Genomic DNA, 26,696 nt, shown 5'->3' with positions numbered 1-26,696 from the left:
GACTCAAAAGCCACTGTCATCTTTGCCAAAAAGTTTGGAAAATTTTTGTTTAATTTCTGACTCCTATGGTGCATTCCACCAATTTAGAGATTCAGTATGCTTCTCTTTGGAAAGGGAACTGTTCCCCAATTAAGAGAATCAGCCATTCATTTCTTAGAGTATCTTCCTTCAAGAAACACTCAGATGATATCAAGAGTCCTTAGGAAATGAGAATCTCAAGTAGAATCCTTGAAAGAGTATAAAGCTAAAGATGGAACGGTTTGGACAACTAGAGAGCAGTAGTTTGGAATTGGGTCACTGGGAATTAGGGCAGAAGAGGAACCGGAAAACAGAATCAGAAGACAGGAGATGGGAGCCCTCTGGGCACTGTCACAAGGATAACTACATGAAGAAAGAAGTGAGGCCTTGCAACAGGATCCCCAGGAAACACAACCTTAGGTCAAAACAGATAGGAAAGATAAATCATATACTTAGGCCAAGTATCAGGCAAAGAAGCCAAACAAAGAAAGCTACCATGACTGCACTTTATATAATAGGAAATTATGCGTCTGTGCACCTAGACGTTCTAAAACATTCATTGAATAGAAAGGAGCTGCTCCATCTCAAGGAGCATTCCCAAGGAGCACATGGAAAGGGGTGGATCCTCCATAGAGCATCACACAGCTTCCTTTGGAACTCACATGGTGGCTCTTCAGCATCACATTGGGCACACAGTAGGCACTGAGTAAACATTGGCTGTTACATAAATCGGTTCAAGATGGCCCCTGGACATTGGTCCCTATGCTGTTTATTTCTTCACAGCAGGCTGGGACCATTAGCTCATAACCCACTGGCATAAAACACAAATTCTCACACATCCAATCGCTTAAAATAGAGTTCAAATAGGCATATTTTTAGCCATTTAGGCTCTGTGTGCAACCAACATCTGCTAGCCATAGATAATACAAATCCTGTGGCTATAGAAATAATTCTAAACTGCTGTTGCTCTTTGGAACTCTCTGACCCAGAGACTCCCCACCTTGCAGCTAAGCAACATCACCTAGACCCACAGGCCCCATCTTCCATTCCCTTCTGCCCTGGGAGTTCCCTTGTCCTCTTCCACTTTGGGTGGTGGCCTCATGGTGCTGTCTTTGGAAGGTCTGCTTCGAGAGACTTCCTCTCATCCGGTCCTGTCCAAGTACCACCCAATAAAGCTGTTTTGCAATGCTGCCATCTTGTCTTTTCCTTGGTTAGCCCCAAATCCTCAACCTCACCACACCCCACAACCAATTTTCAAGTACTCCCAATTTGACCACCTAATATTTACCAGCCTGCCCTCTCCGACCCATGTCCTTTCACGTTGCACAAGGCCAGTCTTCATCATTGCTTCTGACAATTGCAGTACTCTCCTAACTTATCTTCTTCTGCTAACCTTGCTCCCTGATGATACATCCTCCACGCAGTATCAGGGTGAGCTTTCTATCACCCAAATCTGATGATGGGTACACTACCATCAGATTTGGGTGACAGAACACTGTTTAAAACACTGTTACAAAATATGTCCCAACTCCTTATCATGGGCACATAAGATGCTCTTATTTTCCACCTCTCCATCCATATATCCTTCCACTCCCTAGTTCACAATTTACTGGTGCATAGCAAGAGATTTTTTTGCCTTTGTACCTTTGCAAGTTCCAGAAATGTTTTTCTCACCATGTTTAATCTGATGTCCCCTATTCATCTTTCTGTCTCAACTCAATCACATTCCCTCCAGAAAGCCTTCCTAGGGCATCCAGTGTAGAGAAGGAAAAATACCTTTTCCTTCTACTTATCTTAGGTTCATTGGCTGAGACTCCTGTAATGAAAGACAGATTAGAAGGAGAAAATCATACAAATGTATTTAATGTAAGTTTTACATGGCATGGGAGGCTTCATAAGGAAATGAAGACCCAAAGAAACAGTTAAACTTGAACGCTTTTGTAGTAGGCTTCATGAAGAATGAAGAGTTGTGAGGAAAAAATTGACTGGCCAAAAAGTATTATCTAAGAGTAGTAACTGGGGGAAGCATAGCCTGGTGTCTTTGTTCAGATTCCTCTCTGTATCCTGTGTTTTCAGAGATAAGGATGCACCCTTCCTCTCACATGAGGGTCCTTTGACTTGCTTCAGAGAAGGGGAAGGGATGGTCAGAGAGACCTTCCTGCACATGCCATTTCTCAAATTCCTTCAGCTTAAAATATTCAATATGCCAAGGTACCATATTTTGGGGTACCATGTCTAAACCCCAGCACAAGCCTGGGTCATGCACCCCTCACTGCTGCTGTTAGAGTACCCTGCATGTAGTTCTGCTGGAACATGTACCATAGTGCATGACTATACTCTGTGATTTTTCTCCTCCTGTTAGACTTAAAGCTCTTTAGACAGGGGCCATGACTACTTTACTTCTGTATCTGTAGTGCCTAGCATTGAGTGCTCAATAAATGTCTCTTGAATTGCTAAACAACTATTAGAGACATTATGTCCATATTGTCCATATTTTCACTAACATTTTGAGAACTTTCCAATCATCAATAAGTTAACTCAGCATACTATGCTTTTAAATGACCAAAATCAGAGAAGTTATTCCTCATTATGCAACAAATCTTTATTCCCATAGGGGATGGTGGGGGAGAGTGACTGTCTCACTCATTAGTACAAATGTGCAACAAACACATACTCCTAACATTGCCTCATCCATTCAACTATCTTTTACTAACTCACTACCATTATATATCCATTGATATAATTTTTCCTGCCTGATTTACATTTTTAATCTCTGTTTTCTGACTCTAAAAGGATTATGTAGCAAAATCCATTAATTTATAATTGACAGTCTCTATTGTTGATCTCAACCAATAAATTCAGCAGTCTTGAATTTATTGCCCCAAATTCCTTGAGGATAAATTATCATGTTGCTGGTTGGACTTTCTCTTTAACAGTGATGTAAAAATAATCTATGATTTAGAACAGAGCCATCTATTGCACTTGGAGCTGTTTTCTCTGAGTTGCTAAGATGATAAATGAACATGTCTAAAAATAAACTACTCTCAGGTAACCTGGCAGACTGATCCTTAAAATAACTGATAACAAGCAAATCTTTAGACATGACTAGCTTTAGCTTTGACTCTGAGTTCTTGGGCCTGCTGTATTATAAAGGAGCCAGATTCTCTGTGCAACAAAGTTAAATCAAGACAGCATAGGCCAGTAGGCCTGCCTGAAGTGGGCACTCTCTCTCGATAGAGGATGCAGGCAAATTCAAGCCACCCAGCTGTTTTTGCAACCCCTACGTGAGCACAAATTTAAACTACCATGCTAAAGGAAATTTCAATCAAGATACATTAATCACAATGAAGAAAGGAATAATTTTAATGTCAATAATTAATTTAAATATTATTTAATTCAGATAATAAAGTAAAATTAGATTTTCCCAAAATAAATCAGCAATACACATGCTCACAAAAAATCAATTTATTCCAATCTTCTAAAACTATAAATTAAGAATATCTCCACATCTTAAGATCACTTAATTCTCTCTCAAATTCACTACAAAATATGTATGAATTCGTAATTAAGGCTACCTAATTTTAAGGACCACCAATCCCTGTTGGGGTCATGATGAGTGGAAAAGCACATGCAGAGAAGAGGCTTCTAAGGTAATACTCTATCCTCACAACCAAAGCAAACAACTGTGGCATGTGAAGATCCAGGATTCAAGTCTCCACAGCACACCATGCTCTTAGCCACTTAGCCACTGCATAAGCCTGTAGTTACGTTTTTTGCATCTTCTCTTGCCCCACTCTGTTGGCCATATCATCTCTATTGATTTGTTCTACTTATCTTGTATTCTTTCTTCGCCATAGTCACCCACTTTATGTCAGCAGTTTTCCTTCTAATGTCTGTTCAACAGACGATAATGAATATGACAGCTGAGGAAAACACAGAGTTACTAAAGATTCCATAAGCCAATGTAGTCTGTGGTTACCACCTTGCTCACAAGAAAGCAGTGAAAGAAGGTTTCCAAAGAGTAGGTGACTCAACAAACCAGAATGGAGGAAGACCAGACCTGAGGAAGGCACAGCTGAGTGGTGCATCCCAGGCAGAGGGGGAAGCATGGACAAAGGTGGGAGGTAAGAAGAATGACCAGTTTGTGGGACAAGTAATGGGATACGGATGGAACACTGAGTACAAAACAGAGTGGAGACTGGGAAGGCAGTCAGAGACCAGATTCCAAAGACTGAGTGACCAACCATCTTAGTTTGCACAGAAATACAGAGGTACACAAGACACAGGATGTACAGTGCTAGAACAAGGAAAGTCCCAGGCAAACCTAGCCAACTTGGTCACCCTATAGCCAAAGGTTGGCTACGCCATGCTTTAAAGGGGTCTGAACTTCTCTGTACACAGGAGGGAAACATAGAAGGATGTGAGCAAGCACAAGACCAGATAATTAATTCCTAGTGTGTAATTCACTCTACACCAGCCTTTTAAAACATGGGTTGCAACCCACCGGTGAGTTATAAAATCAAGTCAGTGGTCAAAGGCAGCAATTTTTGTGATGTAACAGATTATAATTATTAGAATGTACTGCACATGGTAAGAAACTTGTTTTGGACACATATAGTTACATACACATATTGTTTATAATTGTTAGTTGCAGTTAAACTTTTGAAATATATTGAGCTACATCAATTCTTAAACTGAAAATTTTTTAATTCTAAATTTATCTCTACCTTTATCCTTTCTCAGCCAACATTTTGCATGTTATGACACCCACAGAGCATGATGACATTTGCAAGGTATGTTAGGGTGAACAGAGAAAGGTGTTCACTACCACAGGAGACTTACCAGGCTCTGACTACCCTGAGGGCTGCCAAGAAATTAATATTGGGTATACATGGAACCTGTGATCCATTCACAGAGCACTGGCAGGAAAGCTGTATCACAGAATGACCAAAGCAAACTCCACTCTATTTGTTTAAATCTACCAGACAATTAAAGAGAAAAAACGTAAAATAAGTCCCTCAATACCCCAAAGTACAAACACATCAAAGTGGGTGTTCTTGAAAGACTAATCAACTTTTCCAGCTACCTTAATATGCAGATAAGAGTAGAAAATCAATACTGCCTGAAATGCAGGACCATCACATATTCCCTGCAGACCACGTCAACACAAATGCTGAATGTCACTCTAGGATTTGGATATTTGCTATTTGCCCCATCAGCACAACCTTTTAGAAAGCAAATACCCTTCTGAAAAGCTTGGCTGCAAATTCCCTACCCTGGCCCAGCACACAGCATTTTGTACACGAATGGATAACTCAGTGGTATGAAGCAGCATTCAGAGCAGATTTCTCAACCAGCTCTAAAAGGCTTAAACCCTTCTGATACTCATGTGTATTTTTTTTAAATTCAAGACTTTTTAAAAAATGTAGCTAGAGTCTGTTTCAACCATCTGTCACCATGAGTGAAAATAGCATGCAGGCATGTATACATTAGCTTTTAAAGAAAACCAATTCTGAAAGAAAGAATTAAAATGGAGGAAGAATTATATCTCAATTTTCAAGACCATGCATGCTAAGGAGTCACAAAATATCCAAAGTATGTAGTAATTTACATGAATACATCTATCTCCTTTTCTACCTGTCAGGTTGCCCCATATTTCAGAACATTCTTTATTGAATGGTACTGCAATTATACCTTTCCCACCCAATCACAGACTTGGGAAGTAGCAGAGTGGAGACATAAAATTGATTTCTCCACTACCACATAATTAGTGGTAATCAACTGCAAAACCTATTACAATAGAAGGAGAACAGAGTCTTAAACCGTACAAAAAGGGCATGAAGTTTTCAGGTTTTCCCCAGTGTGTGCAGGGAAAAGGCGCCCTGACCAACTGTCATCGCCCTGACCAACTCACATCACCCTTCCTGTGTGTCTGGTAGGAGAGTCACCTCAATGGTGCCAGCACGCCACCGTGAAGCACTAGCTGTGACAACTGTTCCCTGGACTCTGGCTTCATGTGCATCCAGCTTTTGATCTTCTTCACGTCAATCAAAGGCAACTGCTTCCAGCTACTCAGGCCAAAAGTCTTGGAGCCATTCCTGATTTCCCTTTCCATCGAACTCCACATCCAATCTATCAGCAAATTATCTCTTCCTTCCAAACATTTCCAGGATCTGTCCACTTTTCACCACCTCCCCTGCTACCACCCTGTCTAAACCACCATCGTCTGTCATCCATATTTCTGCAAGAGCCCCCTAATGGGTCTCCTCATTTCTATCTTTGGCCTCCCTTGCAGCCCATTCCACACAGCTGCTACAGTAATTTATTAAAACACAAGTCAAGTCGTGTTACTTCTCTGCAAAAAGTTCTCCAATAGCTCCCATTTCAGAGTAAAAGCCAAATTCCTTATAATGACCTCCATGGCCCTACATAACACAACCCTATTACTTTCCTGATCTCATCCCTAGACACGCCGGCCTACTAACTGTTCCTCAAACACATCAGGTACACGCCCACCTCAGGGTCTTGGCATCTCCTATTCCCTCTGCCTGTTATGCATTTTCCCCTACATATCTGAATGGCTTGCTTCTTCAATACTTAGTCCAAATTTCATCTCATTGAGGTCTTACTTGACAATTCTATTTAAAATAGCAAACTATTCCCCTCCCACTGTCCCTGCATTGCCATCTTTTCTGCTGCCTTAAGTTTTTCTTCATTACCTATGTTAGACTTAATGTTTAAGTATTTTTTGTTGTTTGTCTCTCCTTTTAGAAGTTAAGCTCCAATGAAGGCATAGATTTTGTTCATATTGTTCACTGATGTATTGTCAATACTAAGGATAGCGACTGATCAGAGTAGATAATCAATATTTGCTGAATGAACAAATTTGGCTTCAAAAAACGTGTCTGAGTGAACTCCTTTTCCTGTTCCTAGCCTTATGTTCTATAAAAAGTGTCAATGCTCCATTGGCTTTAGGATTCCCCTAGATCTATTTCCCCACCTTCCCTCTCAACCCTTTTGCTTTCTTTTGGTGCCCTCAATTGCTATATTATTGCCACACCTAGATTCTGCCTCCCTTCCCAGCTCTTTTGAATGTAGTAACATAATTGGACCACCTGCTTGATTTTTCAATGCCCAGGTTACCTCTAGACTCAGTCTTTAAGATTATCCTTAATAACCTCACACTAGTCCTGTCCCAGCCATGCCTATCCCAAACCAAGGGCCCAGAAACTCAAGTTCTCAGAAGAGTTCAGAACACTGACCTATAAACAAGGGCATTTGATTCAGTGGGAAGTTAGGTTTTTCTTGGCAAAGTTAGTAAGCTGGCATTTTATGTTGGGGACCTAACATATAACATGTATTTACATTGGGTTGTATGTTTGTCCATCAGTAAGTTGCTAGAGAATGTGGGCTATCTAAAAACAATCTAACATCTAGACTCTCAAAACTAAGACTTAGACCTTAATTCTGCCTATCTATATAGCTAACTGCTGGTCCTCATCAGCTGCAACATGATAGCTGACTACAGGTAAGAATGTTGATGCTCAAGAGTGTCACCGGGTTATTTTCAGCACATGAGCATGTACCCACACACATGTCCATATATAGTCACATAACCCCAAATTCCTTTAGCAGATCAGAGCACATTTCTCCCCACTGCTCCAGTCCCTGCTGCGCAGTGACTCTTTGCAGGAATGGAGTGGTGGGGCCAAGGGAAGGACGCTGGGATGATTTACCTTGATGGAAGGAAATGGGAAGACTACCTTGGGCTTCTGAGCAAGGTCCTCCATATGTTTCTAAAGTAGGGAGAAGCACACTAGTCAACCAAAATTTTTAATTTGCCAAGAGTCAGGAAGCCTAAGTAGTTGGCTCCACGATGCTAAATTTATCTTTATGTTAATTCAGTATAATGGGTCTTTTTACTGAGCCCCTACAAAGCATACAGTGCTGTTCTGGGTACCGTGGGACTTACACAAATCATCAGTATAGAGTCTGTCTCAAAAAGCATGTAATATGGGAGGGTCTGAAAACACTAACAACATTGCAGGGGAAATGGGATACATGTGTGATAAAGGTATAACGTACTAAGGAGTGCTTGCAAGAACTGGAGCACAAAGAGGGCTTCCTAAAGGAGGAGCACTGAGAGCCAGACATTGACATGTGAGTAGGATGGGAACTGGGGATCATTTCCTATGGAAGTGGCCGATGTTTGGGGAATAGCACAGTTCAATGGGACGGTAGCATATAGTCGAATGGGTTTGAGGTGGCAGGGGCGCAATGGGGAACAAGTTGGAAAGGGGAATGTTTGGTGCCACACTCTCAGGACATAACTGACCCAGCACTATTTTTTTCTGCCCTTTGGTCCTGCCCTGCTTCAGAAGAAAGTGATTTATTTTTAGAACACGTAAGAGTCTTGAAAAAACATCAAGAATTTCCATGTTAAACTAATTCGGTCTATTTAAATCTGCTAATCAAGGCAAACTACTGGAATTAACACTTTTCTTTCATATCACACTTTTGCTGTATAGAATGAAAGAGTGAGAAATTAAGTGTCCAAAATAGATATCTTAGCATTTGCAATACATATATTTATATATATATTAAGCTTCAATGAAGGCATAGATTTTGTTAATTATATACAATATATATGTATATGGTATTGGGGTTTCTGGAATATAACTTTGAAATGACATATTTGTCTACTCTCTGTTTTGGGGAAGGAGGATCAGATTATAAAAAACCATCAGAGTACATTAGGAGATTACTGAGTGAATGAATGAATAAAGGATTTGGTGAAAGAATGAGTCATCAAATGCATGGTGGCTTGGTCAATTTGGAATTAAGTTAGCAACATTTCTTGGTTTTTGCTTGTTTGTTTGTTTGTTTGTTTGTGATACAGTCTCACTGTGTTGCCCAGGCTGGAGTGCAGTGGTGCGATCTTGGCTCACTGCAACCTCTGCCTCCCAGACTCAAGTGATCCTCCCACCTCAGCCTCCCGAGTAGCTGGGACCACAGATGCACATCACCACGCCTGGCTAATTTTTTGTATTTTTTGATAGAGACGGGGTTTTACCATGTTGTCCAGGCTAGTCTCGAACTCCTGAGCTCAAACAATCTACCCGCCTCAGCCTGGGATTACAGCATGAGCCACTGCTCCAGACCTCTTATTTGTTTTTAATGGTTGTCACTGGTTGTTAAACTCCCTGAAGTTACTACAGCCCTCCCATTGTCTGGCAGGAAGAATTTATCAATGTTTGTTGAAGGCACAAATGAATGAATGTTACAATTTAAACAGTGCTATGGAAAGGAAATAGGCAAAAGTTGTTACATTTTCCCAATTTGGCACCTGCCCCCTTGTTTATGCTGGCCCCAAGTGAATGGCAGAACCTGGCCAAAAGAAAGAATAATACAAAGCTCTGTCTCATTACAAAGGATCAGAGATTCTTAAATTTTGAGGAAAATTATGTAGAAATTACCAGAGCTTCTCTGACCTCTCACTGATAAGTCTGTTCACAGACAATGTTCACAGGAAGTGACATGCTTGAACTTCCCTAGGCATTGGGAACTCACTACCTCACAGACAGCCCAGTCCATTTTTTGAACAGCTTGAACCAATCAAGGGTTCTCTATTACATGGATATTAACTCTGTTTTTTACAAGAAGTTTGGGCTACAGCAGATAAGTGTCCTCAAAGCTATTTGCCAAAGACAGTCTTCACGCCCACCCCTTCGCCCACTTACAGCCCACAAGCTCTGCAGCGTCACCTCAAGTTGCCCCCACTTTGCATTCAAGGAGTGGGTGGGGGAGGCAAAGAAAAAACAGAGGAGAGAGAAGGTGAGCATCTACCAAGATGAGCCTCACAGGCTCCCCTCCATCGTACCCAGACTCTAGCTCGTCAATCCTTTGCTATGGCACTGGTCCCAAGCACATGGACCTTTTAACGTTCTGGAATCAAACAAGTAGAATGCCTCCATGATTCAGTCACAATTTATTTATACCACATTAAATTTTAATTTAATTTAACATGAATTTGAAGTGCTGGGGTGGGAATAGGGGAGCTAGGAAATGTACCTCCAATAGACCTGAATTACCAGATCTATCAGAATAGAAGCCAGATTGACACTCTAGAGCTCTCTAGACTATATGGTTGCCTCTTAGACTAGGGAAAATACTGACTGAACATCTGACCCTGAAACACTCCCACGACCCAAATTCAGGAAGGCAAGCCTTCCAGAATCCCAGGAATTACTAAGCCCACATCCATTTGGGGCCCAGACACCCAAGAGGTGGTACATTTCAGGAAGTCAATGTTTGTACTAAGCATATTGAAATGATCCAAGGGGAAAAAATTAAATCCTGTAAGAAACGGAAAATTAAGTAGGATTTATTCTTTCAAATCACAGCACAACACTAGGAAGTGGATGCTATTATTATGAATCCTATTTTACAGATGAAGAAAATTAGGTACACGCAAGCAAAGTAACTTGTCAAGATTGCATAGCTCGTAAATGGTGAAACTCAGCTTTGAATCTTATTTCCAGAGGTCATGCTCTTATACTACCTCTTAATCATAATCACTGTTTTAATTTTTTCTGTGATCAAATCAGGTCCAAAAACAAAAGAGGAGGATGAATGTAAAACATTAATTGAAATGTTTTTGTCTGGGTAACACTGATGTCTGGTCAGTATGCAAATTGAAAGAAGAGATTACTTAATTATTAATCACTCCCCTTATTTGAATCCCCATTGTACTTTGTTATATCTCTGAGGCATTTATCCCATTTTAACATATGTGATAATCATTTGATATGTGATAACATATAACCACATTGTAGGTAATAAGTTATTCTATTTTTCCCCCATTAGACATTGGCCCCTACGATCTGTACTTTCTTCATTTTTATGTGCCCACCAAGCACTCAGTCTTACTCAGGGCTTGCATTCCATAAGTTCTAAATGAATATTCTTGACTATAATTGAACAACTACTGAAGGAAGCTAATTTTCACCCCATATATATTTCCTTTATTATCAGTAAGATCAATATTTGTAAGCTCAGTTTTTGGGGAACCTGTTATTCCTTATGATGCTAAAATCATGCAAATGCATTTTACATTTTAATGGGCATTCGTTCAGGTGTTAGTGATACGGACAGGAAGCAAGGAAATACTGGGTAGAAGAAGGTGGTTCCCCAGCAAAGGCTCCACCCTCAAGCCTGGAAACCCATGGCCCTAAATGGGAACAGGCATTTCTGTTTTCATGTACAAATGTCGCCTTTTCTAAAATCACTCTGGCCTGCCACGCCCCCATCCTGTACCCACAAAAACCCCAAACCCCAAGATCTATGAGCAGAAGAGTGGCAGAGCAGCAGAAAGGAGTGGCAGAGAAGGAGAGAAGAGAAGGGGCATCTGAACATCGAGAGGAGTTCGGCTGGGGAAGGTCAGAGAGGTGATTGGCCACAGGATGGCTGAACTCCAGGGTAAGATCATCTTCCCACTCCATCCCCTTTCCAGCTGCCCATCCATCCCACTGAGAGCAACCTCCACCACTCAATAAAACCACTGTGTTCACCGTCCTTCAAGTCCATGTCTGATTCTTCCTGGACGCCAGACAAGGATGCAGGTATCAAGAGGGCACGGTGTAAAAGGCTGTCACCCTGACTCTCCACAAGCTGGTTTAATACTTAGCCATCCACAGACATTAACTGCTAAAACAGCATTAATTATAACACATCCCTCCATGCTACCACGGGGCTGGGGCCCAAAAGCATTCTTCCTGGCTCCTGCACCTGCCTGTCTGCATGCTCCCCATCCCATACAGGGTTTGAGCATGCAGTGGCTGAGCAAATGAGTGACCCCTGTTGCCAGTCCCACAAAAGGCTCAGGAAACTCTCCCAATTCACTTGTAGAGGTGGTCGCTGAAACCACTACATATGTGGTTACATATCAATCGGTGTCCCTAGGGGTGCCCCATAGAGACTGTAGTTATTAGCAGGAATAGGCAGACCTCATGTAAGTCCCTCCCTTCCACAGTTATTTGAGTTTATTACAAAAATTCCAGTTCCCCTCCCGTAGGACTACACTTAAGGACGCCATTGTAGTCAGGCATGGCCGCCCAACTGATTTTGGCTAATGAAACATGAGTAGAGGTGTCATATGTCACTTCCAGGAGGTTTAATATGCAGTATGCAATCTACCACAGGGATTGTAGTAGCATATATCAAGATGAAGCCTCATGCAGCATGGGCCTCTGAGTGAACATGATGAACACAGCCCCTTGTTGACCCACACTGGACATGTAACATGGCCAAGAAAAATTTTTTTGCTGTGTTACTCCACTGAGGTTTGGCACTTATTTGTTACTGCATCATGACACGGTCTAGCCTGATCAAATCCACTCCAATGAGTCAGAATTCTTGTTACTTTTCACCTTCCTTGACAGCGTTGACATCTTCAAGCACCCCTCCTTTACAATCTCCAACTTAAAGTGCTGTGGTATGCCCCACGAGGAGGGTGTAAAGAAGAAGAAAGTACTAAATGTCATTAAAAACCACACAGTCTCCAGAGCATGCGCCCGGGTTGTTAAAGTAACTTTCTGTATTTTCCTCCAGGGAGTTTAGAAAACACTTTTTCCATGTGCTGCCCAGATCTGCCCTTCCGGCGTTTGGGAAGGTAGCGGTGGTGTTGACAATGTTATAGGGTGATGTTTCCAGTACCCTGACCCACCGTCAAAAAGAAACTTTCGCCCAATTTACCAAGAAAAATGGCTCAGTCAGGGCAGACTACACCAGGAAAAGGGAGCACTCAAAGAGAGTATATCTTCCTCCTCCTCAACAATAGTTTTGTAATCAACTTTTCTATCTACTTTAAAGTCTCTAATTTACTGTCTTAGAATTTTTTGAACTCACATTTCTTCATTTTAAAAACAAGGGATTCTCAAGGGAAATGAGCACAGTTCCCCTGGCTTTAAATTCTCTGGCATAAGATATGGGATTTCACCCTTGCTTGATATGCCAATTACTTTTCAGCAGCATTTGACAAATATTAAAAAGCTTAAAATAGGAGGCAAGAAAATGTGTAAATATTCAAACCCCCAAATCTGGCCTTTTACAACGTCCCTGGGTGGTCCGTATTTGCATTGGGAGATTTAGTTTGGCATTTTTAACTTACCCAAATAGATTCTCATTTTCCTCTAAGCCTGAAGGCATTCAAAGAGGGAGGATCCTCTTTCCGAATCAGCTGTAACCTATACCTTCTGAAAGTGAACAAAGTCACACTTTTCAAGGAAACAGGCAGAGAAAGGTTTTTTTTTTTTTTCTTTTGTTATTCTTTCTTCCACAAAATACACACCAATTACCACAACCTCTTGCTATATTGATACTAACGGGCAGATGGTGAAACAGGAGACGCACCGTCATTTTAAAAGGGGACATTGTGTCAAAACACACATTCCCCACAGGGCCTGCTTCCCTTTCCGTCATCCAAACCCACCAACTGACATTCCACAAGTTGGTTCTGAGACAGAGTCTCAGGGTCATCCCCTGCACTCAGGCTCCTTTTAATATTCAACAACTTGATAAACATGTAGAGGCTTCCACATGGTGTGCTATAGTATCTAAAACTGCATTCAGAAGGAGAGGACTTCATTCCATTTCAATGAGTGAAGTCTTCATCTTGACAAAGAAATGTGTACTATTTCAGGTCAGAGTAGACAATCTAGCATGTATTCTAAACGGGAAAGTGAGGTCAGGCATGGTGGCTTACACCTGTAATCCCAGCACTTTGGGAGACAGAAGTGGGCCGATCACGAGGTCAGGAGATCAAGACCAACCTGGCTAACATGGTGAAACCCTGTCTCTACTAAAAATACAAAAAATTAGCTGGGCGTGGTGGCAGGCACCTGTAGTCCCAGCTACTCAGGAGGGTGAGGCAGGAGAATGGCATGAACCCAGGAGGCAGAGCTTACAGTGAGCCGAGATCACACCACTGCACTCCAGCCTGGGCGACAGAGCGAGACTCTGTCTCAAAAAAAAAAAGGGAAAGTGATTGTAGGCAAAGGATGTATAATGTTGTGTCATCATTTATTCATCCGAGTGAATGAATATTTCATTTATTCAATGAAAATATACTCGTTACTTGGCTTCACTCTGGACATTAGAATAAAATATAAACCTGGTAAGGAATCAAAATGTCCCTTCTACCAGAAAGAAGCCAGTGTACTGGACTGCTCACTGGACAGTGTCAGACCAAAGCCAGACCAAAAGGATTAGCCTAAGGGGTTCAAAAAGGAAAACACCAGATTCAAACCATGCTGCCTGTCATTTCTTCAATGAAATATCGTCCTCCTTAAGACTCCCCTTCCCCCAGCAGAAATGCTCTGCATGATCCCGATTCAGGAAGGCAAGGCTTCCAGGATTCTAAGCATTACCAAACACACATTCATCTTGGGCACAGACACACAATGGGTGCTACATTTCGGGAAGTGAATGTTTTTACTAAACACATTAAAATGCTCCAAGGGGAAAAAGAACTCAGTCTTAAAAGAAAAGGAATATTAAGTAGGATTTATTCTGGCTAATATTTCAGGTCAACAAAAGCTTGTTGAGTATTCACCATGTGTAAAGTTCTCTGCTGGAAGACACAATGATGTCTGAAGGAGCCTAAAGTCTAGGAGAAAGACGTATGTCAATGAGTAAATTTAAATCAAGACAATTTTTTGTTTTAAAAAAATAAAGCATACCCTTGGTTCAAAGGAAGGCAAGATCACACACATCCCAGATAAACTAGAGAGTGACATAATTGTTGTTTGATAATAAAAAGAATCATCCATGTATTTAGCATGTACCATGTGCTAGGACCTGTACACTCATTGTCTGCGATCCTCACAATAACTCTGCAAGCCAGGCATCATTGTCCCCATTTTACAGATGAAGAAACTGAGGCTCACACAGGCAGTAAGTGCGATGTCTGACCTCTTCGTCTCATTACTTTATGCTGCCTCTTACATGCTCTTAGATGTTGCGCTTTTTACTATCTTGTAAAGACCAAAAAAATTGACTTAAATTATTAAACAGGGAAGATTTCGATGAGAAAACTAGAACTTCTAAAGCAGAGTTTCATAACCTCGGCATCATTGACATTTTGGGTCAGATAATTCTTTGTTGTGGAGGCTGTCTTGTGCTTTGTGGCATGTTCAGCAGTCGTCCCAACCTCTACCCACTAGATGCCAGCCCTTCTCCCCAGTTGAGATAATAAAAAAAGTCTCCAGACATTGCCAAATATCCCCTGGAGAAGACAATTGCTCCTGGCTAAGAACCACTGATCTAAAAATTTACTGGGGCCAGGTGCAGTGGTTCATGCCTGTAATCCCAACACTTAGAAGGCCGAGGGAGGACTGCTGGAAGCCACAAGTTCAAGACCAGCCTGGGCAACACAGCAAGACTCCATCCCTATTAAAAACAAAAATTAACTAGCTAGTGTGGTGGGACATGCCTGTAGTCCCAGTTACTTGGAAGGATGAGTTGGGAGAATCGCTTGAGCCCAGGAGTTGGAGTTGCAGTGAGTTATGATCATGCCACTGCACTCCAGCCTAAGCAACAGAGTAAGACCCTGTTTGTAAATAAATAAATAAAACTAAAAAGAAAAGAAAGCACTGGAATGAGCCCATCTTGTACTGAAAATCATTAAATAGAAGATGAAAGACAGCTATCCCGTCACCTCTACTTGAGAGCAGAAAATGGGACCAGCCTCTGTGCAGCTCCTTCTGGCCCTACTCACCTCTAATTTGAGTCCCATACAGAGAAGGCAATGGGCCTGACTACCAGTAGCTGTGCCACACTGACCCCATAACACACAGCACCTGTGCTAGATAAACGTTCAATCTTCAAACTGGCATCTGCATACCCCTGGCCTCCACAGAGGCTTTCTAAAGAGCCTGCAGGCAAGGGAAAAGTTAATGACATTAATTTCCAGATCCGCAGCTTCTGCCTGTATGCTTTCCTAAAACTGTCTACCAGAGAATGTGCCCATGGTTGTAGAATTATTCGGGGCCTCTTTTCCCATCTCCATTTTCACAAAATGCCTTCTGCCATATTAACTTTAAAGACAAATATAAACTAAACAAACAAACAAAACTCCAGGAAATCCCAAATCTTACTGTGGTGCTTAACTGCAAGATATAAAAACATCCCTTTGTGAAAAGAGCTTCTTCCCATACATTTTAAATTGAAGTTGGTATTTAGATTTTAATTGGATTCAAAGAACGATGTCACGGTTTTATTTTTAACTGTCAAAGTTTACAACATTCTGAAAATCACATTAATTGTGATTCTATAAATTTATGATGAAAAGCATTAGATGTAACCTAAAATGTGTGGAGATGACGGAGCTGCAGAATTTTTTTAAATTCTTGAGGGATTATAAAAGAGAAAAAAAAATGTTGGAAGAGCACTGAGTTAAAGCATAATGAAGCACACTGGAACTGTTACCAGGCAGGTCTGTTGATCAAGTACAATCATCCTCTATAGTGCTTGAGATTCATTATTTTTATTATGAACGCCCTCAACTCTGACTGAAATTTCTGCTTTGTGTGTTTGCCACATTGATGGCATCAGCTGTTCTGTACCCCAAAATGAAACAGTGGGTTGTTCTCGATCATAGCAAGAATATAGGTAAGTGGAAAACTGTTAGGGCGTAAGTAATAATTTGGAAGCAAGAACAGCTGCTTAAGAGGATTTCAAGACCGATATGAATTGAAAACTAAAGAGCACGTAAGTCATCTGGCAAGCAGCGGCCCTCCCAGGATTTAGGAGCGAGTCAGTGTTCCGGATCATGACACAGCTGCTATATCACGGAAGCCCGAGAGGACAGAACAGCCTTAAAGAAAATTCATCTTTGCAATGATTAAAGTTTTGATTTGCACTTACCCCTGCAAGATAGTTTTCAGGTGGGGGCTGCTGTGCATTTGGTACTCGGCAAGACACCTGGCGACAGGGGACGCAAACGTGGAGCTTCAACTCACCTTAAGTAAAGCAGGGCTTGCTTTTCTTCTGCCACGTTGGGAGACATATTACTTGTTGTTGTTCCTTTGATAACACTTTTAAGCTTTTCCTATCAGTGTGTGAACATATTTCTTGAGGGACTCTTAGTCCTGCGACAATAAAAAGCTACACTAAACAATACTTTTTTTGGTATCCCACACAGGCAGACAAACAATGAGCTATGGTAGGAAGAGAAGAAGCAGACTTTGGAATCAGGCTGACCTGCATTTCAAATCTAGCCCTTCCACTATCTGGCTCCACGGGGCCTTGACCAAGAGACTTAATCCCTCCAACTGTCTCCTTGTTTGTCAAAGAAAGAGAAAAATGTCCACCTTAGAGGGATGCTGGGATGATTCAATGAACTAACACATCTGTAAAGCACTGACTGTGCACAGGGCAGGTGCTCAATGAATGACAAGCTGAGATAGGACTGCCTGCCATGCCTGGAGGCCTGACTCAGTTGTAGGCCTGACTCACTGTCAGTTGATGTTTGCTGTACCTGCCACCTGGACTCCTGGTGAAATGCCAAAAAATGTCCTGATAGCCAAGAACATTTTATTTTGTGGCTGCCACTGGTAGGATAGTTTGGCTTTGTCTTCGATACATTTCAGCAGAGTGACCTCTGCTCCTCTCCCCTTTTTTAAACAGCATATGTAAACCAGTGATTCTTCATGTATTTTTAGTTAGCAATATCCCCATTTTTTCCCTAGAAAACTACATTTATGCACAAATGCATGAAAATTTGCATCAATTTTAGTGGGTTCAATGACCATCTGAAAACCATTCATATGCCTCCCTTTTACAGTATCTATGGGTTTTTGTTTAAGAAGTTTCCGCCAACAAAGAATCAAGGATGTTTTATGAATATGTGAGCTCATGAGGATTAGCACCTAGGCAGTGGTATCTATGTTACAATGGAAACTTCACTCTGAGATTCTGGGGCCAGGCCTCACGCAGAGAGGAATCAAGGAACACAAGTCCAGGATATTGATGAAAAGTGTCTGTCAAGAGGAATAATTTTTTTTTTTTTTTTTAAAGACAGGGTCTTGCTCTGTCACCCAGGCTGCAGTGCAGTGGTGCAATCTTGTCTCACTGCAACCTCCACCTCCTGGGTTCAAGTGATTGTCCTGCCTCAGCCTCCCAAGTAGCTGGGATTACAGGCATGAGCCTCCAGCCTGGTCTCTAACTCCTGACCTCAAGTGATTGGCCTGCCTCGGCTTCCCAAAGTGCTGAGATTACAGGTGTGAGCCACTGTGCCCAGCCAAGAGGAATAACTTTTACATGGACCTGGTCAAGGATTTATACATTGCAAAGAAGAAAAACGAGAGTTGAATTAACTTGAGTTAATTCTCAAAAAAAGTCAACTCTAGAAGCTCCTAGTCCCAGCAAAGTTCCCAAGAGAATATATATTCTCACATGCTCTAGGGAATGTAGAAGCCACAAAGGTTTCTAGTAAAAGAGATCCCTGATTAAGGTAGCAACTATTTACACAGCATTTGAGATCCACAAAGTTTAATAGCTACTTTCATTAAGGAGACAAAAACAATGCCATATATTATTTTAAGGGGCCATGGGTCTACTTTGAGTGTGCATATATTATTCACAGTTACCAATCAACTGGCAAAAAGTGTGGCTATACTTGTGGCTTTAAGAAAATAACACTGGATCACCCTGAAATTGGACAGCAAACCTGAAAGAAACAGATGTACACTGCCTTTTTTGCCTCTCACACAGCACAATAGCCAAAATGGATGGGTCCTATTTTTAGAGTCTTTGGAGAGACCTTATTTGAATCCTACCTCTGCCATTTATTAAATGACATTGAGTATGCCATTTAACTCATTTAATTATTTGTAAAATATGGATAATAATGTCTACTTCATAGGATTAATATAAGAATTAAAATGAGATAACATAAGAAAAGACCTTGGTATTCAATATATGAAACTTAACCACTGTAACTGTTTTATAGTACGGAAGAGAGAGGTTAAAACTCCTGGCCTGGAGTCAGGCCTTGATTCAAATGCTGCCTTGCTCAACTTAGTAGTCGAGCATAAGTTACTTGACAGCTTACAGCTGTGTCTTAGTTTCCTCATCTGTAAAACAGGATTACAAACAATATCTGCCTCATAAGATTTTTGCGATGTTTAAATAAGTTAACCCCTGTGAAAGTATTTTAAAATTCAATGCCTGGTAAAATGCTCAATATATTTTAGCTATTGTTATCAATCTTTGTTTCATTTGGTGGAACAAAGTGCAGGGAGAATAAAGTAATGAGGAATATATTTGTTTGAAACAGATTTTGAAACAGATGCATGTGACCTTTATATTTGATGCTACATTAAACAACAAAGAAACTGGAGAAAATGGTAACAGGGTGAAGCCTGTGCACACTGTCGTACTAAGAGGGGTACCTAGATTTCAGATTTGGCATGCATTTTACAAGACTGGTCTACATCGCTGTTTTGAGTATGGACAGAGCAGCACCCAGGCTGGATCCTTGACTCAGCACTGTCATCAAAGGCAAGGCTCATTTATTAAACGTAGACTCGGGAAGGAGTGTTTTTTGGAAGCAGAGGGATTGGGAAGAAAGATCCTAGAGCCTTCTCTGAGATATAAAACATGGTTACTGAAATGCCAAGTGACTTCCTCTTACTCTCTTTGAAGTTAGTCAGAAACTGAAGACCATGGATCCCCTTCTGCGGGTCGAGTTTATTTTCTCCGCCCATATCCCTACTGGTGATTTTATCTAAAGCTTTACCAGTAAAACAACCATGCATGTTTTCAGTAGCAAAGAGGGAGGAAAGGCTGGGGGGTGGGGAATGGCTGCAAGACACTCCCTCCTCCTCCAGGGGATTGTGCACAGCATCTCAGAGGTCTGCAGCATCTCAGAGGTCCAAAGAGGAAGGAAGCAAGTGCATTTGTATCTGAGGCCTGAGACAAGGAAGAAAAAGTAAAATGCTGAGATGCTGTGGGCCAGAAACAGGGCTAAGAGCTTGACAGGCTGGAAAATCCTGCATTCGACCCCCAACTGTATTCTAAAAACTTCCCAAGGACAGTGCTAGAAGTTTTAAGAGGAATGGGTCTTGGAGCACTGGATCCTCAGACCTAAACAAATATTCAAGGGTTGGTTCCTATGAAGAGAACATCTGGTGACTTAGTGGCAGGTGCCTCAGATTTTATTTTATTGAGAAATATGATCAAAAGAGCTGAGTTTGGACCCCTTTTTCCACACCAAACCTTTTTGAACAAACTTGGCATTGTAAATAATTAGAGGCAGTATTACATTCTCACCAGTACCCTCAGCTTGCAAATTGCACTGAATATGCTCTTTTCAAATTTACTAACACTGATCAATGTATATCTCTCTAATTTCCACAATTAAAGTATGTACACACACTGTTACTCGTATCTGTGTTAATATCAGGCATTGGGTTGTCACCTGCAGTTGCCTATGCCTTACTGTTAGCTGTTCTTTTTGCTAATCTGGAATGTTTGGAAGCAATTTTTCACGACTCTGAACTACAGTAAGTCTACAATGCCCATTTGAAAGGCATTCCAAGCAAGAAAATGGCTGGCTACTTGTTCCTGCCCCTTACCTAGGATTAGTAGAGGCCAGAATAGCGAATATATTCCATCTTCTGCATGTTGTTGAGTCTCTGATCTCCTATGTAATTTCCTGTCCTGATCCTGGGCTTCTGTTTAATCTTATTAGCCAAGGTACAAGTCATGAGACTCCCGCACACTCAGTTCCCATCAGCGCTGCCAGGATCACTGCCCTTATGATGACGACGCACGGATTTATAAGGCCAGAGCGATTCCGAGTGGGAGCAGGGGAAGGAGAGCCAGGCGGCCGGGAAGGTGTTTACCAAAACAACATCCCTCCCCACACTTTTTCCGCAGCAGAGAGAAACTAGCGTCTTCTCGCTTTGAAGTGTTTAATCAATGCCCTGCTGGAAGTGAATTCGCTCCCTCCGACTTGGAGGGTAGTGACAGCATCCAAGAGCTTTGCAGACAGCTCCAAATGTAATCAAACAGCATCCTTTCCCCTCCCTCTGCAGCTTCCCCCCTCCTCCAGGGGCAGTCAGCCGGTGGCCCAGAGGGGTGCAGATTTCAACGCAGCTCGCCCTCTGATACCCCGGGAAGACTGAGGCGGCGCGCACTGGGACGCCCCTCCCAGCCCACAAGGTGGGCGACCAGGTGGTGACACCACGACCCTTCCTTCTCTGCCCTAGTCTCTCGGCTCTGCCGAGAGCGGAGTGCCACTGGGGGGCTTTGGCCGCCTTCGGGCTCAGCGGAGCACGCAGGAGCCTGGGCAGGGAGCAAGGGCAAGGGTCCGGCTGCGGCTGCAGGGGCCTCGGCTCCAGCCTGGTTCCCAGCGCAGACGACACCGGGGTGGGGAGGGTTGGGGAGGGCTGGGGAGAGGTGCGGAGGCGGCGGTCCGGGGAACGGCGACATCTCGCTCCAGTTTACCTGGACGCGCTCGGCAGCGGCGGAACTGGGCTCCCCGAGCCGGCGGCGGCTCCTGGGCGGCGGCAGCGTTGGCGCAGGCGACTCCCGAAGGTGGCAGGGCCGGCGCGGGCAGGATGTGCTGTCTCACGCTGCGCCGGCCGCTCCGCTCGCGCTCCTCTGGGAGCTATCACTTCCTCTCTCCCAGAGCCTGACACTGACAGCTCCCCGGAGCACCCAGTCTGCGGGGCTCGCCCCGCCCCCTGCCCACGCCCTCCACGCCCGCGCCCCTCCTGCGGGAGGGCCTCCGCTCCGCGTCTACCGCTCCCGGTGTCGCCAGGAGCGGGTGGCGCCGGTCCGGAGGCTGGTGGCGAGCAGGGGACCTGGAAAGGTCAATTCGTCTATCCCTCTGCCGTCGGCAGGACTTAGACCTAAGTTGCTGCAAAGAGGAGAGCTTCAATATTCTGGGAACTCCTGCTGAAATGCCACCATTGAACAACTTTCACTCCCAGGCAACTACACTTCTAAAGGTCATTTAAATAGAAATAAAGAAAGCTCAGATCTTCCTGTTGTACACAATGATTTATAGGTCTGATTGATCCCAATTTTCCTAGAATAAAAAAGAATTAAGTGTGTGTGTGTGGTGTGTGTGTGTGTGTGTGTAGCTTGCCTTCACATTGCTTCTTAAAGTCCCAGTTTTTAAAAATCTCGGTAACTAACCAGACGCGGTGGCTCACACTTGTAATTCAAGCACTTTGGGAGGCCTAGGCGGGCGAATCACCTGAGGTCGGGAGTTGGAGACCAGCCTGACCAACATGAAAAAACCCTGTCTCTACTAAAAATACAAAATTAGCCGGGCGTGGTGGCATATGCCTGTAATCCCAGCTACTCGGGAGCCTGAGACAGGAGAATGGTTTGAACCCGGGGGTCGGAGGTTGCGGTGAGCCGAGATCCCACCACTGCACTCAAGCCTGGGCAACAAGAGCAAAACTCCATCTTAGGAAAAAAAAAAAAAAAAAAAAAAAATCTGGGCAACTATTATTGAACTCTGCAAAAAACAAGCTTGCCACAACAGCTAAGTCATAAGGCCAAAAAATTGAGTTTGGGATGTTAGGGGGTTTAGCACCATTTTATAGATAAGCTTTTCATCATATTTCTTGCACATCTGTGGAGTATTTGTACACGTTAGAATGTAAATTAGTGGAAGGCAGGGACTTTATCTTGTTCACCGCTGTATTCTCAGTATCTAGAACAGCATCACTATATAATGGGTATTCAGTAAATATTTATGAACTTATTAATTCACAAGTACTACAGTAATTTCAAAATAAATACAGATTCTAGTATGAATACATACTCATCTGTAAATGGCCATCCTTATTCTACTTTGGCCTTCCTGGCTAATATACTGTGATCATCACTATGGCTAGAAAAGAAAGAGGTGAAATGTCTAGGTAGAAGGTATTCAAGGTATTCCAGAAGGAAAATTCTATGAAATAAATACTTGCCACTACTATGACTGAATATTTAATACATGTCAATTCTACATACATTTTCCTTTAACTTTTCTATAACATTGTATAGTACATAAAATGAATGCCATGCCCCCAGAAAAGGAATTTGAGTCAAAGAAGTTAACTCCTTTGCCCAAGTTCCATAGCCACTGAGTGATCTAGCCGAGATTTGAATTCCCATTCATCTGCAGCTTGTACTTTAACTACTTTTTATTCTGGTCTTTCCAACATGGCATTGTTTTTGTTGTTGTTTTGTTTGTGTTTTATTGTTTTTTCTTTTCTTTTTTTTTTTTCTTTTTTTGAGACAGAGTCTCCCTCTGTTGCCCAGGCTGGAGTGCAGTGGCACAATCTCAGCTCAGTGCAACCTCCACCTCCTGGGTTCAAGCGATTCTCCTTCCTCAGTCTCCTGAGTAGCTAAGAGTACAGGTGTGCACCACCTAGCCCGGCTAATTTTTGTATTTTTAGTAGAGATGGCATTTCTCCATGTTGGCCAGACTGGTCTGGAACTCCTGACCTCAAGTGATCTGCCTGCCTCAGCCTCCCAAAGTGTTGGGATTACAGGTGTGAGCCACCATGCCTGGCCTCAACATGGCATTGTTGAGTGCCCATGAAGTAGGAGGTGGGACTTAGACACTGGACCAAATTGAGGACTAGCTAAAGCAGAGATGGGGCAGAGGCAGCTTTCTGCAAGAGATGCTCACCAGTGTGCCACGTCAATTTACCATTGCCATGGCAACACCCAGGAGTTACCACTCCCTTCCATAGCAATGACCCCATGACCCAGAAGTTACTACCCTTTCCCTAAAAATTCTGCATAAACCTTGATCTACAAGTAATTAAAGTAGGTACAAATATGACTGCAAAACTGCCCTGAGCTGTTACTCTCTGCCTATGGGGTAGCCTTGCTCTGCAGGAGCAGTCACAGAGCTGTAACACCGCCAGAGCTGTAACACTGCCACTTCAATAAAGCTGTATTTTTCAACCCTACCACTGGCTCACTCTTGAATTCTTTCCTGGGCAAAGCCAAGAACCCTTGTGGGCTAAGCTCCAATTTGGGGGCTCACCTGCACTGCGTCACACAACCTGCAAAGCATTGTGCTTGGAGCTTCACATGATTTAAAAAAGAGAAGAATATAATCCCTCTTCTTGAAGGCGTTAAAATCCAGTTGGAGGTGCAAGGATAGGTAAAGGCAATCTAATTAAAGACAAACAATAAGGAAATAGCCAAAGCAGTACAATGGTTTGGATGGATGAGATGGAAGGAGGAAATTAGAATTATGACAATAGATAATATTGAAATAGGTAGGGTTTTAGGGTAGAAATGAAGAGCAGAGAATATTTTCGGGCATAAACAAAGCTCCAAAGAAGAGAAAGAACAAAGTGTACTCAGCAAATAGTGAGTGGGCCAGCTTTTTGGAGCATGACAGACTCATGGGAGAGCCAACTGGGGCCCTGAGAAAGGCTGTAGAGCAGATAATGGAGAATCATTAAAGGCCTTTGAGTAGAGAATGACACTTGGGAAGAGTCATCTGGGGCTATCTTTGGGTAGAGGATTGGAACAAGGAAAGGCTTAAGAGACAAGTTTAAAGTTCATTCAAAGAATCCAGGTCAGGATTTAAAAGGCCTGAGTTTGCCAAGTTGTATTCATCACAAATAGTCTGTAATATATGCCCAGAGCAAATTAAGCCCTCAATTTCAAAGTTAGTTATAATATTATCACTTCTCAGTATTTAACCAAAATAATTCAAAGTAGGATTTCAAAGAGATATTTGCACATTCATGTTCAATGCAACATTATTCACAATAGCCAAGAGATGGAAGCAACTCAAATGTTCATGAATAGGTGAATAAGTAAAGAAAATTTGGAATATATATATACATACAGTAAAAGTTTATATTTAAAAAGGAAGAAAATCCTGTTACATGCTACAATGTGGATGAACTTGAAGGACACTATGGTAAGTGAAATAATTCAGTCACAAAAAGTAAAATAGTGTATGATTCCACTCAAATGAAGTATCTAAAGTAGTCAAAATCGTAGAAAAAGAAAGCTCAGGCATACTACAGATATATTGCAAGCTGTTTCACACCACCAAATATCACAATAAAGTGAGTCATACAAATCTTTTTTGGTTCCTAGTGCATATAATAGTTATGTTTACACTATACTGTGACCTATTAAGTGTGCAATGGCATTATGTCTAAAACATGTACATGTCTTAATTTAAAAATACTTTATTGCTAACAAATGCTAATAATCATTTGAGCTTCAGTGTGTTGTAATCTTTTTGCTGGTGGAGGGTCTTGCCTCAATGTTGATGGCTGTTGACTGATCAGGGTGGTTGTTGCTGAAGGTGGGGTAGCTCTGGTAATGTCTCAAAATAAGACAACAATGATATTTGCCTCATCCATTGACTCTTCTTTTCATGAAAGATTTCTCTGTAGCATGTCACGCTCTTTGATAGCATTTAAACAAATTTATGGGCACATAGTAGGTATTTAGTATTTATGAGGTACAGGAGACGCTTTGATACAGGCATGCAGTGTGTGTTTGGTAGCCTTTATCCACAGAACCTTCAAAACTGAAGTGAACTCTGTCAAACCCTGCCACTACTTTATCAACTAAGTTTATGTAATATTCCAAATCCTCTGTCATCATTTCAACAATGTTCAGAGCATTTTCACTAGCAGTAGGTCCCATCTCAATATATCACTTTCTTTGCCCTTCCATAAGAAGCAACTCCTCATTCATCGAAGTTTTATTATGAGATTGCAACAATTCAGTCACATCTTCAGACTCTACTTCTAATTCTAGTTCTCTCACTATTTTTATTACATCTTCAGTGATTTCCTTCATGTAAATCTTGAGCCCCTCAAAGTCATCCATGAGGGTTTGCATTGGTCCATTTGCATTGATATAAAGGAACCCCGGAGGTTGGGTAATGTATAAAGAAAAGAAGTTTACTGTGGTTCATGGTTCTGCAGGCTGTACAAGAAGCATAGTACTGGCATTTACTTCTGGTGAGGACCTCTGCAACCTTACAGCTATGGCAGAAAGCAAAGGGGGAGCCAATGCTCCCCTTAATCACATGAATAGAGTGGGAGCAAGAGAGAGAAGAAAAGTGCCACACTCTTTTAAACAACCAGATCTCCCATGAATTCAGAGTGAGAACTCACCATTACCATGAGGAGGTCACCAAGCCATTAATAAAAGATCTGCCCTCATGATCCAAACACCTCCCACCAGATCCTACCTCCAACATTGCAGATTACAATTTAACATGAGATTTAGAGGGGACAAATAAACAAAACATAACAGGGTTGGAATTAACTTCTTTCAAACTCCTGTTAATGTTGATATTTTCACATCCTTCCATGAGTCACGAATGTTCTTAATGGCATCTAGAATGGTGAATCCTTTCCAGAAAGTTTTCATCTTACTTTGCCCAGATACATCAGAAGAATTCCTGTCTATGACAGCTGTAGCCTTACAAAATATATTTCTTATATAATGTAACTTCAAAGTCAGAATGACTCCTTTATGCATGGGCTGCAGAACAAATGTAGTGTTAGCAGGCATAAAAACAATATTAATCTCCTCATACATCTCATTGGAGCTCTTGGGTGACTAGGTGCATTGTCAATAAGCAGTAATATTTTGAAAAGAATCATTTTTTC

General features: G+C 42.1%; 1 protein-coding gene across 6 annotated transcripts in view; it reads right to left on the bottom strand.

Annotated features, from left to right (window-relative positions):
• The window catches only part of LOC105475542 (dynein cytoplasmic 1 intermediate chain 1), a 319,181-nt gene extending 297,432 nt beyond the window's left edge, over positions 1-21,749 (bottom strand). For 4 of the 6 annotated variants that reach the window (XM_011730892.3, XM_011730897.3, XM_011730894.3 and 1 more), the window contains exon 1: positions 21,529-21,749. The gene's annotated coding sequence lies outside the window, so the exon portion shown is untranslated. Of the gene's footprint in view, positions 1-17,036; positions 17,061-21,528 lie in introns of those variants that run through there. The other 2 variants (XM_011730899.3, XM_011730893.3) reach the window with 2 other exon arrangements.
• Between the last annotated feature and the right edge of the window lie 4,947 nt (positions 21,750-26,696).

Source organism: Macaca nemestrina, chromosome 4 (assembly GCF_043159975.1).
Source record: "Macaca nemestrina isolate mMacNem1 chromosome 4, mMacNem.hap1, whole genome shotgun sequence".
Taxonomy (NCBI): Eukaryota; Metazoa; Chordata; class Mammalia; order Primates; family Cercopithecidae; genus Macaca; species Macaca nemestrina.
The sequence above is the reverse complement of the archived record's forward strand: the minus strand, read 5'-3'. Positions and strand labels throughout refer to the sequence as shown.